Source organism: Acartia tonsa, unplaced genomic scaffold (assembly GCF_053477335.1).
Source record: "Acartia tonsa isolate MP-2025a unplaced genomic scaffold, ASM5347733v1 sca5, whole genome shotgun sequence".
Taxonomy (NCBI): Eukaryota; Metazoa; Arthropoda; class Copepoda; order Calanoida; family Acartiidae; genus Acartia; species Acartia tonsa.
In genome coordinates this window covers 130,559-146,121 of record NW_027649599.1, presented here as the reverse complement: position 1 = coordinate 146,121, position 15,563 = coordinate 130,559, and the positions used below count along the sequence as shown (strand labels likewise).

The window sequence follows — 15,563 nt, the reverse complement described above, 5'->3', positions numbered from 1 at the left end:
CTGTTTTGTTTGATCTGAAGCATCTTTTAGTAACTTGAGTTTATCTCCTTTATCTTTAGGTCCAAGTTTAACCTCTATATTTATAATAGCATTATGCTTAGGAATAATCATGATGGTGTCCCATTCAGTCTTTTTTTCTTGCAGGCTAAAATTGTAATACTGATATTTGTAAAAGTTTCTTAACTTATCGTCAGGGATCTTGTACAGGAATGTATTTTCAATTTTACTAGACAACTTTTTTCTTTTAGGACTTGGACTAGAAGAACACTGATCTTTGTTTGAGCTTTCAGTGATAATATTCTGAAAAACAGATTGATTGTTCTCAGCAGCTATAGCCTGTTGCTTTGATTCATTATTGCAACGTTTTCTATCTACCTGACTTTTTAGCACCTAACATAAATGAAGCTAATATTTCACATGTTTTAATTTTTTGTTGTTGTTTAAATATTAACTAATATTATGATTGAATAAAAAAGAACACAATAGAAAGACAAAAAAGAATTTTTAGCAAGTTTGATGAAAAGTAAGTTTTAGATATCTCAAATTAAGATCATTTAATTGATCAAAATAAAATAATTACGCCTTAAATGATTAAGTGAATATATGGTTTTAATGAAAAAAATGTAGTTTATCATATGAAATATTATCATTCCTGTTTAAACAGCCAGTTCTGTGGGTTTTGAAATTTTAATGGATTTTCCCTCCACTTTTTATGTTCCTCAATACAAGACTCAAGTTCTTTATCTGAATACTCTTCAATGTCAAGGATCTTCATCACTCTTTTCTCATACTCATTAATTTCTGCATATTTATCCTTTCCTCTTTTTCCTTTCCCTCTTTCAACTAATTGTTTTATACAATCACCCGATTGAAAACTATTGAGTATGAAAGCCTCTAAATTTGATTCTCTTGCTGCATTGACAAGCTCATGATGTAAACGTTCTTCAAGATGTTTATCCAAAAACTGGGCATCTTGCTTTTCCCTGCCCTTGTTTCCTAACACAGTTGGTTTCTTGGGTGTTACAAAATGATTTGGTATAGCTATAACCTTACAGTCTGGATCATAATAATAATCAGCTACTTTCTGTTTTATCTCTGCAATCTTTTCTTTAACCAAAATTTTTGTATTTTCTCCTGCAGCTCCATGAAAGTTTATACTCAAGTTACTAAATTCTTTAGCTAAATTTGATGATTGTGATGATAAAGGGCAAACTCCAAATTCTAATCCACAAGTACACTTGGTAGAAGGAATTGTAGACTCAATCTCAACTTGCTTCTAAAAATATTCTGTGTTAACACTTATCATTTAGGTACCTTTACAAATAATTTCTGACTGTAATACAATCATGTTTGCTTAACCCCTTAATTTAGCAATCTTAAATTTTAGGTCTTTTTTCTAAAAGCAAATAACTAACTCATTTTTAAAAAAACTGGGTAAAATATATTTATGTAAAATTTAAATCATTATTTTCTATGTAGAAATTAATAGAGTAGGATTTTGGCCTTTGCTAGAAAGCAGCAGAAAAATAGCATCAGCTTTTCACTGAATTTGAATTTTTCAGAATGGGATTGCTAATAAGTTTTGATTAATACTTATTCTGAATATGCTTTTAGCCTAACAACTTTCAATATTTTGTTAAAGTCATAAGATATCTTTGTATAATTTCCATGACTAAAGACAGAATACATACCTTTTTATTATCACTACCATGACCTGCACAACCTGTGTTTTCATCCATTTCAGTTCCACTGCCTAATTCCTCCATTGCTAAATAATAAAATTTAAGATTATGTAACTAAATGCACAAGTAATTTCGGAGCTCTTCTATCCAGTAGAAATAAGCAATTTTTATTGTTATCAAATTTCAATTTTAATTAACACAATAAGGTCAAAAATAATTTTTAACTTACATTTTTAATAATTGTTTCAGTCATTTGAAGCTTTACTGTAAAGTAGAAATAAAATTGCAGCTATTATTGAGATCTTTTTCTACAGAGAGAATTTGATAATTTCACCAAGTGTATATAATTTTAACACTTGAGCAAGACTTACCCCAACTAAATATTCAGCTATCTCATTGAAAAGAAGTTTATTCTTTGCAGGAGCAGTAACAGCGCTCCCAGCTTTCGTTGTAGCAGCCACTGAGTCAAGAGGAAATAAGATCTGCCAGTTTTTATTTATATTTGTTGTTCTGTAACCAGTTTCTTAGTTATGCTAGGTGATTACCCCGCAGGGTTAGAGCCCCCGCAGGCGCCAGAAATAGGAGAAAATCTATTGTGAAAATACTATGAAACACCCCTTAAGAGGCATTGTCACGAAAGGTACTATACCAATTATACTATATACTTTTTAAAAAAAATTTAATTGTTAAGAAAATAAAAATGAAAATTTACTTCTATAAAAAAATTGATGTATAATTTTACAACTAACCTAACAACAGAAGATAACACCAAGGCCAAGTTATTCTGTGGAGCAAAGCTTCTCTATAACTGAAATAAAAAAATGCCCATTAATAAGGGGGGGGGGGTAAGTTTTGCCACTTTCGCGTAATCAGTGTTGTGTGGGCTAGGTATTGATCTGAAATTATAGGTTATTTAGGATAAAAGTTTACTTTTGGGTAGTAGTTCACGGAAATTTAATCATTTTTTGAATAGGTCTCCAGGTTCAGGTGCTGCAGGCTGGAAGGTCGTTTCTGGACAGGTAAAAATTTTTAAAAATTTAGTTTGAAGAGTTAGAGAGCAACTAATAAAACAAAATATGCTTCTTTTTGAATGTTATTAACATATCTGAAGAAAAAAAATTAAAATCGGCCTCCAGGTTCAGGTGCTGCAGGCCTCCAGGTACACTCTGGACAGGTAAAAATTAAATTTTTTTATTTGAAGAGTTACAGGTACACTTATAAACCAAATTTGCATCTTTTTGGATGTTATCATCATATTTGCAGAAAAAATTAACAAACGGCCTCCAGGTTCAGGTGCTGCAGGCCTCCAGGTTCACTCTGGACAGGTAAAAATTAAAAAATTTTATTTGAAGAGTTACAGGTACACTTATTAAACAAAATATGCATCTTTTTGGATGTTATCATCATATTTGAAGAAAAAATGACAATTGGCCTCCAGGTTCAGGTACTGCAGGCCTCCAGGTACACTCTGGACAAGTAAAAATTAAAATTTCTTTTTTGCAGAGTTACAGGTACACTTATCAAACAAAATATGCATCTTTTTGGATGTTATTACCATATTTGAAGAAAAAATGACAATTGGCCTCAAGGTTCAGGTGCTGCAAGCCTCCAGGTACACTCTGGACAGGTAAAAATAAAATATTTTATTTGAAGAGTTACAGGTACACTTATTAAACCAAATATGCATCTTTTTGGATGTTATTACCATATTTGCAGTTAAAATTAAAATCATACTTCAGTTTCAGGTGCTGCAGGCCTCCAGGTCCAGTCTAAACAGGTAAAAATTATAATTTCTTATTTAAAGAGTTAGAGGTACACTTATTAAACTATTAAGGAGCATCTATTTATACAAAACTACTATTTTTTATGATTTTATTCGCTGGAGGCTACCAAATTCTTTGTATGGTGTATGGATTAGAAATAATCTAAGAAATCAGAGACAACTAAGAAATTCTAATGAGTTTTATATTCTAATAGCCAAATTTTAAAAAATTGAAAGGTTTCCATTATTTTCATTTCAAAGACTATGGAATAATTTTTGTCATGAAAAAGATCTTTTAAATGAGAATATTTCTAAAAAATATTTGCATTAAATCTTAAAGATGAACTTTTTAAATCTATATGTAATATTGAAGAATGTAATGAATGTACTTAAAATATATTGATTTGCCTGGATTTATTAAAAACCTTACATTATTAATTACAGAAATGGTTTTAAATTGAAGAAAAACTAGCCTTGAAATTTGTTGTAACCCTTCTCTCCTTCTCTTTTTCCCCTGCCCATTTAATTTTACCTACATTTATTTTGACATTATTATTTTTTATTTTTCTTGTTAACTTAATGCCAACCTAAAAAAGGCAATGCAAACATCTCGGATACGCATACTCCTACTTTTAGGGAAGCCTAATCAGTGCCACACATAACATCTAGTGTTAGTCATGCAATTTAAATTTTATAAAAATTATGAAAAATTGTAAAGTACACCTGGTACTAAGAAGTAGCTTGGTGTACTATTGTATGTACTGCTTCATAAGACGGGGCGTAATCTGTCACTGAATAAATGTTTTTTTTGTTTTTTTTTATGCGTAATTTTGGATGTTATTATCATATTTAAAGATAAATTGACAATCGGCCTCCAGGTTCAGGTGCATTCCCCATTCTGAGTATCTGTTATATTATAATATCTAAAACAGAATTATATTTTGCATATGCATGGAAAACCATACATAAACAAAAAGTAATAAATACTTCAGATCTATCTAGCTGGCCCCTGAAGGCCAACTTGACCCTGTCTGGAGCATAACTCAAACCTTTCATCTAAATAAAAAATAATAAAATTAATTTTTTAAAGCTGTCCAGCAGTCTCATGGAGGCCACCTTGAGCCTGTCTAAAGCACATTTAGGGACATTAAATAATATGTATTTTTTTGATAATGATATTTAACCATTTCCTATTTTATAACCTTTTCTCTAAATTAAAAAATTACGTATTAGGATTATTAGCTATCCTGCAGGGTCCTGGAGGCCACCAGAGCCTGCCTGGAACACAAATAGAAAGTTTACTTGATAAATTTTGTTATTTTATTATATTCTAACAATTTCTAACCTTTCCTCTAATATCAAAAAATACCTAAATGAGAAATTTTAAGTTTTACCTGTCCAGAGTGTACCTGGAGGCCTGCAGCACCTGAACCTGGAGGCCGATTTTAAATTTTTCTGTAAATAATGATGATAACATCCAAAAAGATGCATATTTGATTTAATAAGTTTACCTGTAACTCTTCAAATAAGAAATTTTAATTTTTACCTGTCCAGAGTGTTCCTGGAGGCCTGCAGCACCTGAACCTGGAGGCCAATTGTCATTTTTTCTTCAAATATGGTAATAACATCCAAAAAGATGCATATTTGGTTTAATAAGTGTACCTGTAACTCTTCAAATAAATGATTTTAATTTTTACCTGTCCAGAGTGAACCTGGAGGCTTGTAGCACCTGAACCTGGAAGCCGATTTTAAATTTTTCTGCAAATATGATGATAACATCCAAAAAGATGCATATTTTATTTTATAAGTGTACCTGTAACTCTTCAAATAAAATTTTTTAATTTTTACCTGTCCCGAGTGTACCTGGAGGCCTGCAGCACCTGAACCTGGAGGCCGATTTTTAATTTTTCTGCAAATATGATGATAACATCCAAAAAGATGCATATTTTGTTTGATAAGTGTACCTGTAACTTCAAATAAAAATTTTTAATTTTTACCTGTCCAGAGTGTACCTGGAGGCCTGCAGCACCTGAACCTGGAGTCTGATTTTAATTTTTCTGCAAATATGATAATAACGTCCAAAAATATGCAAATTTTGTTTTATAAGTGTACCTCTAACTCTTCAAATAAGAAATTTTATTTTTACCTGTCCAGAGTGAACCTGGAGGCCTGTAGCACCTGAACCTGGAGGCCAATTGTCATTTTTTTCTTCAAATATGGTAATAACATCCAAAAATACGCATATTTGGTTTTATAAGTGTACCTCTAACTCTTCAAATAAGAAATTTTATTTTTACCTGTCCAGAGTGAACCTGGAGGCCTGTAGCACCTGAACCTGGAGGCCAATTGTCATTATTTTCTTCAAATATGGTAATAACATCCAAAAATACGCATATTTGGTTTTATAAGTGTACCTCTAACTCTTTAAATAAAATTTTTTAATATTTACCTGTCCAGAGTGAACCTGGAGCCCTGCAGCACCTGAACCTGGAGGCCGATCTTATTTTTTCTGCAGATATGTTAATAACATTCAAAAAGAAGCATATTTTGTTTTATAAGTTGCTCTCTGACTCTTCAAACTAATTTTTTAAAAATTTTTTACCTTTCCAGAAACGACCTTCCAGCCTGCAGCACCTGAACCTGGAGACCTATTCAAAAAATGATTAAATTTCCGTGAACTACTACCCAAAAGTAAACTTTTATCCTAAATAACCTATAATCTCAGATCAATCCCTAGCCCACACAACACTGATTACGCGAAAGTGGCAAAACTTACCCCCCTCCCCCTTACTATCTTCTTTTGGTTTTATGACGTTTTCCTTTTTATCTAATGTCTGATTTAGACAAAGCCAAATATTGTCTTGTTGTGACGTCATATAATTCGGGATAGAAGAAGGGAAAGTTAGTAATAAAATCTCTTAAAAGGAGTTGAGAGAAATGGGGTTCTCCTCTCCCCAATATGGGCTTTGTCCAGACTTAGAAATTCAAAGGCCAATAAAAAGTTTTTAAAAAAAGTAAAACAGCTATATAGAGGAATAGACAAACATACTTTAGTTATAACTTGAAGAGTAGCTGTGCCTTTAATGAATATGAAATTTTTACACTTACCTAATATCAAGAAGATATGACCAAGGCGAACTTTTTTCTTTATGCGTAAAGCTCTCTATATCTAAAACCAAATATATGTCTATTAATAACAAAACTTAGTGTATCTAATCTTCTATCTTTTTGTATTAGCAATAGTTTTATGACTTTCTATATGATTTGTTCTTAGATTTAGTAAATCAAAGCAAAAAGTTTTAAAATAACTAAAACAGCTAATTAAGAGAAAGAACAGACATAACCTAGTTATAGAATAGCTGCATTACCTACAAAAATGTATAATTTTACAACTTACCTAACAGCAGAAGATAACACCAAGGCCAAGTTATACTGAGGAGCAAAACATCTCTCTAACTAAAATAAAAAATTTGTCCATTAATATTAAATTATCTAAGCTTCTTAATTCTTAAGAGCCTTGATTTTATGACTTTTCCTATATGATTTGTTGTCAGATTTAGTAATTGAAAGGCCAATAAAAAGTTTTAAAATGATAAAAACAGATATTTAAGGGAAAGACATAATTATAGAATAGCTGTGCTACTTATTATTATGTATAATTTTACTGCTTACCTTATAGCAAAAGATAAGACCAATTTCTGCTTAGTAGCAAAGCTTCTCTATAACTAAAATAACAAAAACATTCAATAATTCAATGTTAGATTTTTTTAATTCAAGGGCCAATAAAAAGTTTAAAATGATTAAAACAACTATTTAAAGGAATGGACTGACATAATCTGATCAATGAGTAGCTGCGCTACTTATGAAAATTAATTTTACTGCTTACCTAACAACAAAAGATAAACCCAAGGCCAAATTTTACTTGGCAGCAAAGCTTCTCTACAACTAAAATAACAAAAACATCAATCAATAATTCAATTTATACTAGTGGCTTAGCCCCTAGCCTATAGGGACTTTGCCCTAAGACGTAATGAGAAGCACATCTCCCAAGTAAAACGAGTTATATTCCCTAGAAGAGTAGAGCCCAATTGGTGCAGTGGTTACCGAGATCTTTAGCTTTAAAAAATGGAAGTATACTTTTACAGTTTAAATACTAAATACTAAAATACAAAAATATTTATTACATGAGATCAATTTGACAATATGTTTACAAATAAAATATTTTATTAATTATTACCATTGTTATATATTGTAAATCATGATGATTATGGTCGGGTTCATAAAAGGTATGATCCATGTGATCCAGATTCCAAGAAGGCATGTAAGCTATCAACTGTTACAAGGAAAGCTTGCCTTTAAAGCTGGTTCCGGAATAGAGTAATTAATATTAATAGTAAAATGGTGATGTTGTTGTCAGGAGTGATGGCTTGGTGGTGGCCCAAGCAGGACAAGGTGGGTTGGTTCAGGTATAGAAGTATTAAACTATAGTAGTCACGTATGATGTTAATATTAATATTTGTTGGTAAAAAATTTAGTATGGTGTTCTCTATCTTTAACAAAAGTACAAAAATTTATATCGAATTTAACAGGTAATCCTTTACTTTTTTCAAGTTTAGAATTCTATTAGTTTCAAGATTTTTAAAATCATTAGGTAACTCGTTATAAACACGAGGAAAATTAAACAAAGGGTGTTTAAAAAATGAAATGCATCGAACATTGGGGATGTAGAAATCATCTGTATTGCGCAGAGCATAAGTTCCTCGTTGACTGTTTTGAATCCATGTGCCAGAAAAAGAAATTGGGAGTCTTTCTAATTTAAAATCAAGCATAAATTTGAATATATTATAATTGATAAGTTCAGCTAGAGGAAGAATTTTATTTTCTTTAAACAAGGGTAGAGTGTGTTCATTGTATGAAGCTCCACTAAAAATGCGTATGGCTTTTTTTGAACAATTTTTAATGGTTTTAAATATTTTTCAGGTGCCATACCTAGAATATTACAGCAATATTCAAGGTGTGATTGGACGTGAGCATTAAAAACTAATTTCATGCAATACTTCTAGGGGTGTAAACGCTTGTAGATTATATAATAGGATAATGGGATTTTTTCATTTACTTTTCAATTTTTAATAATATTACCAGTATGACTTTAAAACCGATTAATATCAGCTGGATTAGAAACAGTTCTCAAAAATCACGTATAGCTTCAATATATGTTGAAAACTTTTTATAATTTGAGGAGATAAATAACTATTCATACCTCTTGTATCACCTAATAATATAGTATATGTATAAATAAGTCTGAACAAATCTTATGACTAACAGAGTAAACTGTTTTCAATTTATTCGTTTATGATAAAATAAACACAAACTGGAATGATATTTCATCTTTTAAAGCAACTAATGCACTGAGTCAGAGTATATTATATTAGTAATGAATGTTAAGGTTGCCAAATTTAAACATTTTTTGTCTACTTTTTCTATTTTGTTAGAGACACTATATTTTTTGGGGGGAGTGGTGTCTCATCCTTGTAATAAAATAGCCTAGTACCAAGAAATTACAAGTTAGTATATTTTATATAAACATGTTACATAACCTACTTGGTCCAGCGGTTAGCAAGATCTTAAGCTTTATCTGAAAAGATAGACAGAGAGAGAGAGAGAGAGAAATTTCATTACTTTGTAATATAATAGAAAAAGCTTTTTGATATCTTTTTTATTGAATAAATTTGTTTGGATGGTTCGTCCTACCCCCCTTACTCTGAATAGCATTAATCCTACCTCGGACCAAAGCTAAAACTTATCTAAAATGATTTGTCTAACAATTTACAAGATCTTTATAGACATACACACATACACCTTATAGCATTGCCTCTAGGGAAAGATCTATGAGGTCAGGAAAATAGCCAAAACCCCCTCCCCAAAAGACATTTATAAAGCTTACCTATGCATAACAACCAATCTAAACTAGTATATTAATAGCTTCAGACAAAATAAAAATTTTAGAATTGTAGATATATTTCATATATATATTTTTTAGAAAATTTAATTTATAATTACAAACTTGAACACCATGATTCTTTTTATTTAGGCAATAAAAAACTGTTGGGCAAGTACAGGAATTTTAAGGGACAGGACAATGGACGATAAATTTTTGTTCACTCACTATCATGATTTCAAAATACCTCATGTATACATTAAAAGTTTCGACATTGCTAGCTTGAACCAACCAATACAGATTTTAAAAAGTACCCAAAAATTCAAAGGGAATTTGATTATCTTGGGTCGTGGCCGCAAGTATATAGAAAAAGAGGAATATACAGACGTGTACACAGATACACTTAAGTTATAGAATATAAGAGCTAATAATTTTATTTTACCTCTTACTTACACAATAAAGATAATAATGAAGGCCAAGGCTATATTCTTAGGAGCCTCTCTGTACCTAAACAATAAATACGTTTATTTTTATATGAAAGTAACAAGATTTGTGTCTGTCTGTACCAGAGGATTTTGATAACCGCTAAAACTAAATGGTTCTCATTTACAGTATAGAATTGCATAGGTCCTTGGAAGGTTTATAACTTTTTGTGGGGAAAATCCTACCCCATAGACGTCCAAGGGAAGGGGGGTAAAGTGGGGATTACAACCAAACGAATTTTGGGGTGAACAACCAAATTTTTTTTCATTTTACCCCCCCCCCCCCCCCACATTTAAAATTTACCCCTACCCTTAACAATTAACAATTTTGGGGGGGTAAATACCGTCCCCCTAAAATAAAAAATCTCTAACAAAAAAAATTTTTGCGCGCTTCACGCGCATTTTTAATACTAAATATTTAATAAAATTTTGTTTACCCCCTCCAAAAATTTTACCCCAGGGGTAAATTTTGGGGGGGGTAAACAAAATTTACCCCTGCCAACAGATTTCAGGGGGATAATTACCCCTCCCCATCAAATTTTATCCCCGGAGTAAAAATTTTGGGGGGGGGGTAAAAAAAATTTTTGACGCGCGCTTCGTGCGCCATTTTACCCCCCCCCCCAAAAAAAAAGCTTAGACGCCCCTGTCCTACCCTGCCTATTTTCTTTTTATTAAAATTAAAAAAAAATAGGGGGTCGAGATCAACCCCCCACCATTTTAAGTAACTCTAGAGGCATAGTCGTTAGTTAATAAGTATATATAAACTAGCTTTAAAACACAATAGGTTAGATTTTCATTTGATTATTTCTCTAGGTCATGTTAGGTTGGGTTTTATTGAGTACTTTACTTGGCTTCCCACTGGGTTTAGACATGGAAACACCCCCTTCATTTTCAAATAAAGGGGGTGGGGTTGTCATTGATTAAAATACACTTGATATGACACTAATATACTGTTAAAATGTTTCTCTTATATATATACTTTTTTTATTGACATGGAAGTGTAAAAAGGGAATAACAAAAAAGTGGGAGGGAAACAGCCTAAACAAAGAGAAGCTGCGTTACTTATGACAATGAATAATTTAACACTTACCTCAGCATTACAGATAAGACCAAGGCTAAGTCATTCTAAGAAGTAAGGCTTCTCTTTGACTAAAATGAAATACATATTAAAAATTGCCTATGTATTTAATCTTCTTTATATTTGTATATTATTTGTTGTCAGATTTAGAAATTCAAAGGCCAATAAAAGTTTTAAATTAAGTAAAACAGAGGAAAGGCAGGGCAAAATCTTGCTATAGAGTAGCTGCATTGTTAAAATATAAATTGTAAAAATGAATAATATAACACTTACCTAAACATTAAAGATAAGACCAAGGCTAAGTTTCTCAAAGGAGCAAAGCCTCTCTATAACCGAAATAATAAATATGTTCATAAATATCTCTAAAATACATATATTTTCCTAAAGAACGTGTCCTAACTTTTTTAACCCATTCGTGTAGAGCTCCGCAGTTTAAAAGTTTTGATTCATCAGGGTTCAACAAAATAGATTTTTAAATAATTACTCAACAGAATTAAAAGTAAGGTTTCAAATTAAAGATCTTCTATTTTTGTTTATAATGGCAATTTACTATATTTTTGTTGCGTTCTGTACCTTAAAACCAACTTAATTTAAAAAAAAAACTTAAATTACTTCAAAAATAAGAGGTCTAAAAAATAAGAGGTACAAAAAAACCAAATGTATATCTAAATTCTCTAGATCATTTTACATCTAATACTTACTAAAAGTACCGACTAGCTATTTAAAAAAACACTCGTAGAATAAGCAGAATATAAATAAATAAGTCTAAACAAAATTGTAAATATTTATTTGCAAAACTGCTTAATGCAGGATATTGTTTAAGGACATACTTACATTTTAGGACTTGATAATATATATGCTTCACTTATAACATTATACCTTGATGTAATAGGAATCTATATTCAAAAAATCAGATGAATGTGATAATTACAACACATAAAAATTTTTTTGTTAAAAAAGGTAAAAATCAACATGTTGTAAATGAACGTACTGACTTTCTGGTAACATTAGAGTTAAACACTAGAGGGAGAAAGGGTTGAATAAATGTATCTCCCCATTGCAACCGTCTTGCGCAACCTTTCTATTGGGTCATAGACAATCAACCAATGGCATTGCTTATATTAACACAGCCAAGTAGAAGTAAATAATTTAGAAGCAGACGAAAGAGGTCTTCCTAAATCGTACCTAAATGCTATAGGAATCATCATGCAAAGTTTGAAATCTATGTGACAACAAGAGTTAACCATTAGGTATGTATGGATGGACGTATGGACCTACCTTAATTATAGAAAAGCTTTGATTTTAAGAAGAACATATAACTGACAGATATACATTTAGATATAGAGTAGCTGTGCCAATAATAATTATAAATATTAAAACTTACATTCACCATTAAATATACTTTATGTATATAATCTTCTTTATCTTTGCATGGGAATTACTTTTATAACTTTTTAATATGATGTAGTGTCAGATATAGAACATCAAAACAGTTTTAAGAAAGTAAAAAATTATTGAGTGGAATTGAAAGGCATATATATTATATATCTTATAGAGTAGCTGCACTACTTACGAAAAATGTAATTTTAACACTTACCTAAGCATAAAAGAAAACACTGAGTCCAATTTCTGCTTAGTAGCAAAGCTTCTCTATAACTAAAAAAAGATACATATATAATATAACATATGTAATGTATCTCCTATGTTATATCTTTATTACTAGCGGCTTCGCCCCTAGAGGCCTCTAGTGGGCACTTTAAATGTTTATTTTTTATATTTAAAATATGTCTGTGTTAGGTTGAGTTTATGTTGCGTTGGAATCTCTTTGTAAAATCGAGAAACGTATAAACAATTTCGATTTTTTGATTTCTCTTGGGAGGTTGTTGGTATCCTTTCCCGGACCTATGAGAAGCTACCCTGTTAAGGAGAACCTGATCGGTTCAGCGGTTAGCGAGATCCTTTGTTACAAACACACAAACAGACATCCTGTTACTTTAGTATAAGGATTGTTTTCAATTTTATTCTATATTTGGACGAAGCCCAATCTGTCCGACTTTTGATTCCTGTGACGTCATAAAAATGAGAGATAATCCATCTCTTTTATAGTGGTTTTCTTTCCCACTTCTCCTCTCATCTCTCTCATTTTTATGACGTCACAGGAATCAAAAGTAGGACAGATTGGGCTTCGTCTTTGTTTGTTGTCAGATCTTAAAAGTCAAAAAGCAATTTAAGTTTTAAAATAAGCAATAACCTAGTTATTAAAGAGTACCTTCGCTACTTATGAAAATAAATAATTCTACTCTTTCTTACCTAAACTGCAAAGATAATCCAAAGGCGAAGCTTCTCTAAAACTAAAATAACAAAAATATCCATTAATAATTACAATTAATCTAATCGTCTTTATTTTTGTATGAACCTTGGTTTAAGACTTTTCCTATATTATTTAACTAGTGGCTACGCCCCTAGAGGCCTCAAGTGGAACTTTAAATGTTTTTTTTTTATTTCAAAGATGTAATTATTTTCTATGTTGCGTTCAAGTCTTTTTGTGATTTCTCTTGGGAGGGTGGTGGAACCCTCCTCTAAAATAGTTATAAACCTTCCGGGGACCTTTTAGAAGCTACCCTGTTAAGGAGAACCAGATCGGTTCAGTGGTTAGCGAGTTCATTTGGTACAAACATACAAAAACACAAATGCACAGACAAACACCCTGTTACTTTATTATAAGGATGTCGGATTTCGAAATTCAAAGACAAGAAAAGTATTAAAATGATTAAAATAGCTATTTAGAGTAAAGGACAGACATAACCTATTTATAGAGAATAGCAGCGCTACTTATGAAAATGACTAATTTAAACACTTACCTCAGCATAAAAGTTAACAACAAGTCCAATTTCTGCTTAGTAGCAAAGCTTCTCTCTAACTAAATAAAAATATATCCATTCTTAATTATATTTTTTGTATATAATATTCTTCATTTTTCTATGAGCCTTGTTTTATCACTTTTCCTGTATGTATAATTTGTTGTTAAATTTTCTAATTCAAAGGCCAATAATAGTCATTTCTCGCATCGTATTATAAACAGCTTTCCGCGGCTATAGAATATTAAATTATAAGATTAAAACCAGTTTTTTTAGACCCGAGGTGCCGAAGGCACGGGCTAAAAAATTGAATTTAATCTTATGATTGAACATTTTTATAGTCGAAGAAAACTGGATATCATACGATGCTAGACATAGTTTTTTTGTATGGATGAGAACCAGTTCTTATACACCGGATTCGAATGAATAGGAGAAAAAGTTTTAAAATGATTAAAACAGCTATCTAGAGGAAAGGACAGACAAAATTTGGTTAACGATTAGGTGCGATCCTTAAGAAAATGAATAATTCTACTGTTTACCTAACAATAAAAAATAACACAAACGCCAGAGTTATTCATAAGGAGTAAGGCTTCTCTATAACTAAAAATTAGTGTACGCATGTAATCTTCTTTGTTTTTATATTATTTGTTGTCAGATTCTTACGTCGCTTTTTTCACAATTAGGTTAGGTTATGTTACAGGCTAGGGGGCCGGACAGCCAGGTTTTATAGTTTTGTCGGAGGGGGTTCATAAATTTTCAAAATTGGAAAAAATCCTAAGAGGTTAATACCAGAAAATTGACATGTATCCCGCTTAACCCATCCTAACCAAAGGAATTTAAGATGAAAAGTATCCTTTGAACCCTTAAATATAAATATGGGAAGTTCTATTTTAACCTAACCTAAATTATTAGATTAAAAATATCCTTGATTTAGTATTGTGACCACTTTAGTTCAATAAACGTGTACAAATTTTGAATGTTATTTTGGGGTTGGAATCAAAGCTTCTCCACAAACTAGCTATCACGTCCATCCATCTTTTGTGTACCACAACTGACGAACATAACACTAGATATACATTAAAGGGGGGGGGGGGCTTTCTTTTTATTTTACACAAAATGATGAAAGAAAAATTAAATACGATACTTTTAGTTGAATAGATGAATACATAGATATGGCCAAAATGATGTTTACATATTTGCTTCACTTTTTTTGGGGATGTTGCCATTCTTGTCATATTCTTATTTGCTTTAACATTTTAATATTTACCTTTTTGAATGATATATTGTCACGACGACGGTAAAGAAACAACTAAACAATATTCCTTCCTTATCTTTCAGTTTAATTTTTAATAGGACGTGTAAAATGCACATTCAGCTGCACGGCTAGGGCTGCAGCTGAAAACTTTGGCAGAGTTAAAAACAGCTCAGAACAGAGGAGAGAAGCTTGTTATGCCAGGGATCTAAAGGGATAAGATACTGGTGTTCAAATTGATGTACACCCCCAATGACGAAACACAAATTTTCCCAATGATTGAAACGTTTGGACACCAACCAATACAAATTTGATAAAAGTTGTTGATCCAACCAATAAGAAAATAGTATTACAAAACTTTGGGGACCAGTCAGGGGCGTCAAAGATTTTTTTTTTAGGGGGGAGTAAAAAAATTTTAAGGGGGGGGTAATGCGTTTTTTGGCTGAGTAAAATGGCGCGCGAAGCGCGCCGCAAATATTTTTACCCCCCCGGGGGTAAAATTTGCTTGGGG

At 31.5% G+C, this 15,563-nt stretch overlaps 1 long non-coding RNA gene across 1 annotated transcript; it reads right to left on the bottom strand.

Annotated features, from left to right (window-relative positions):
• Nucleotides 1–2,429: 2,429 nt before the first annotated feature.
• LOC145311326 (uncharacterized) lies at nucleotides 2,430–8,957 on the bottom strand. The gene is made up of 6 exons (XR_013876622.1): nucleotides 8,705–8,957; nucleotides 7,331–7,389; nucleotides 7,117–7,169; nucleotides 6,842–6,900; nucleotides 6,553–6,613; nucleotides 2,430–2,490 (listed from the first exon to the last, which is right to left on the bottom strand). It is a non-coding gene; the product is annotated as an uncharacterized LOC145311326 (long non-coding RNA).
• Between the last annotated feature and the right edge of the window lie 6,606 nt (nucleotides 8,958–15,563).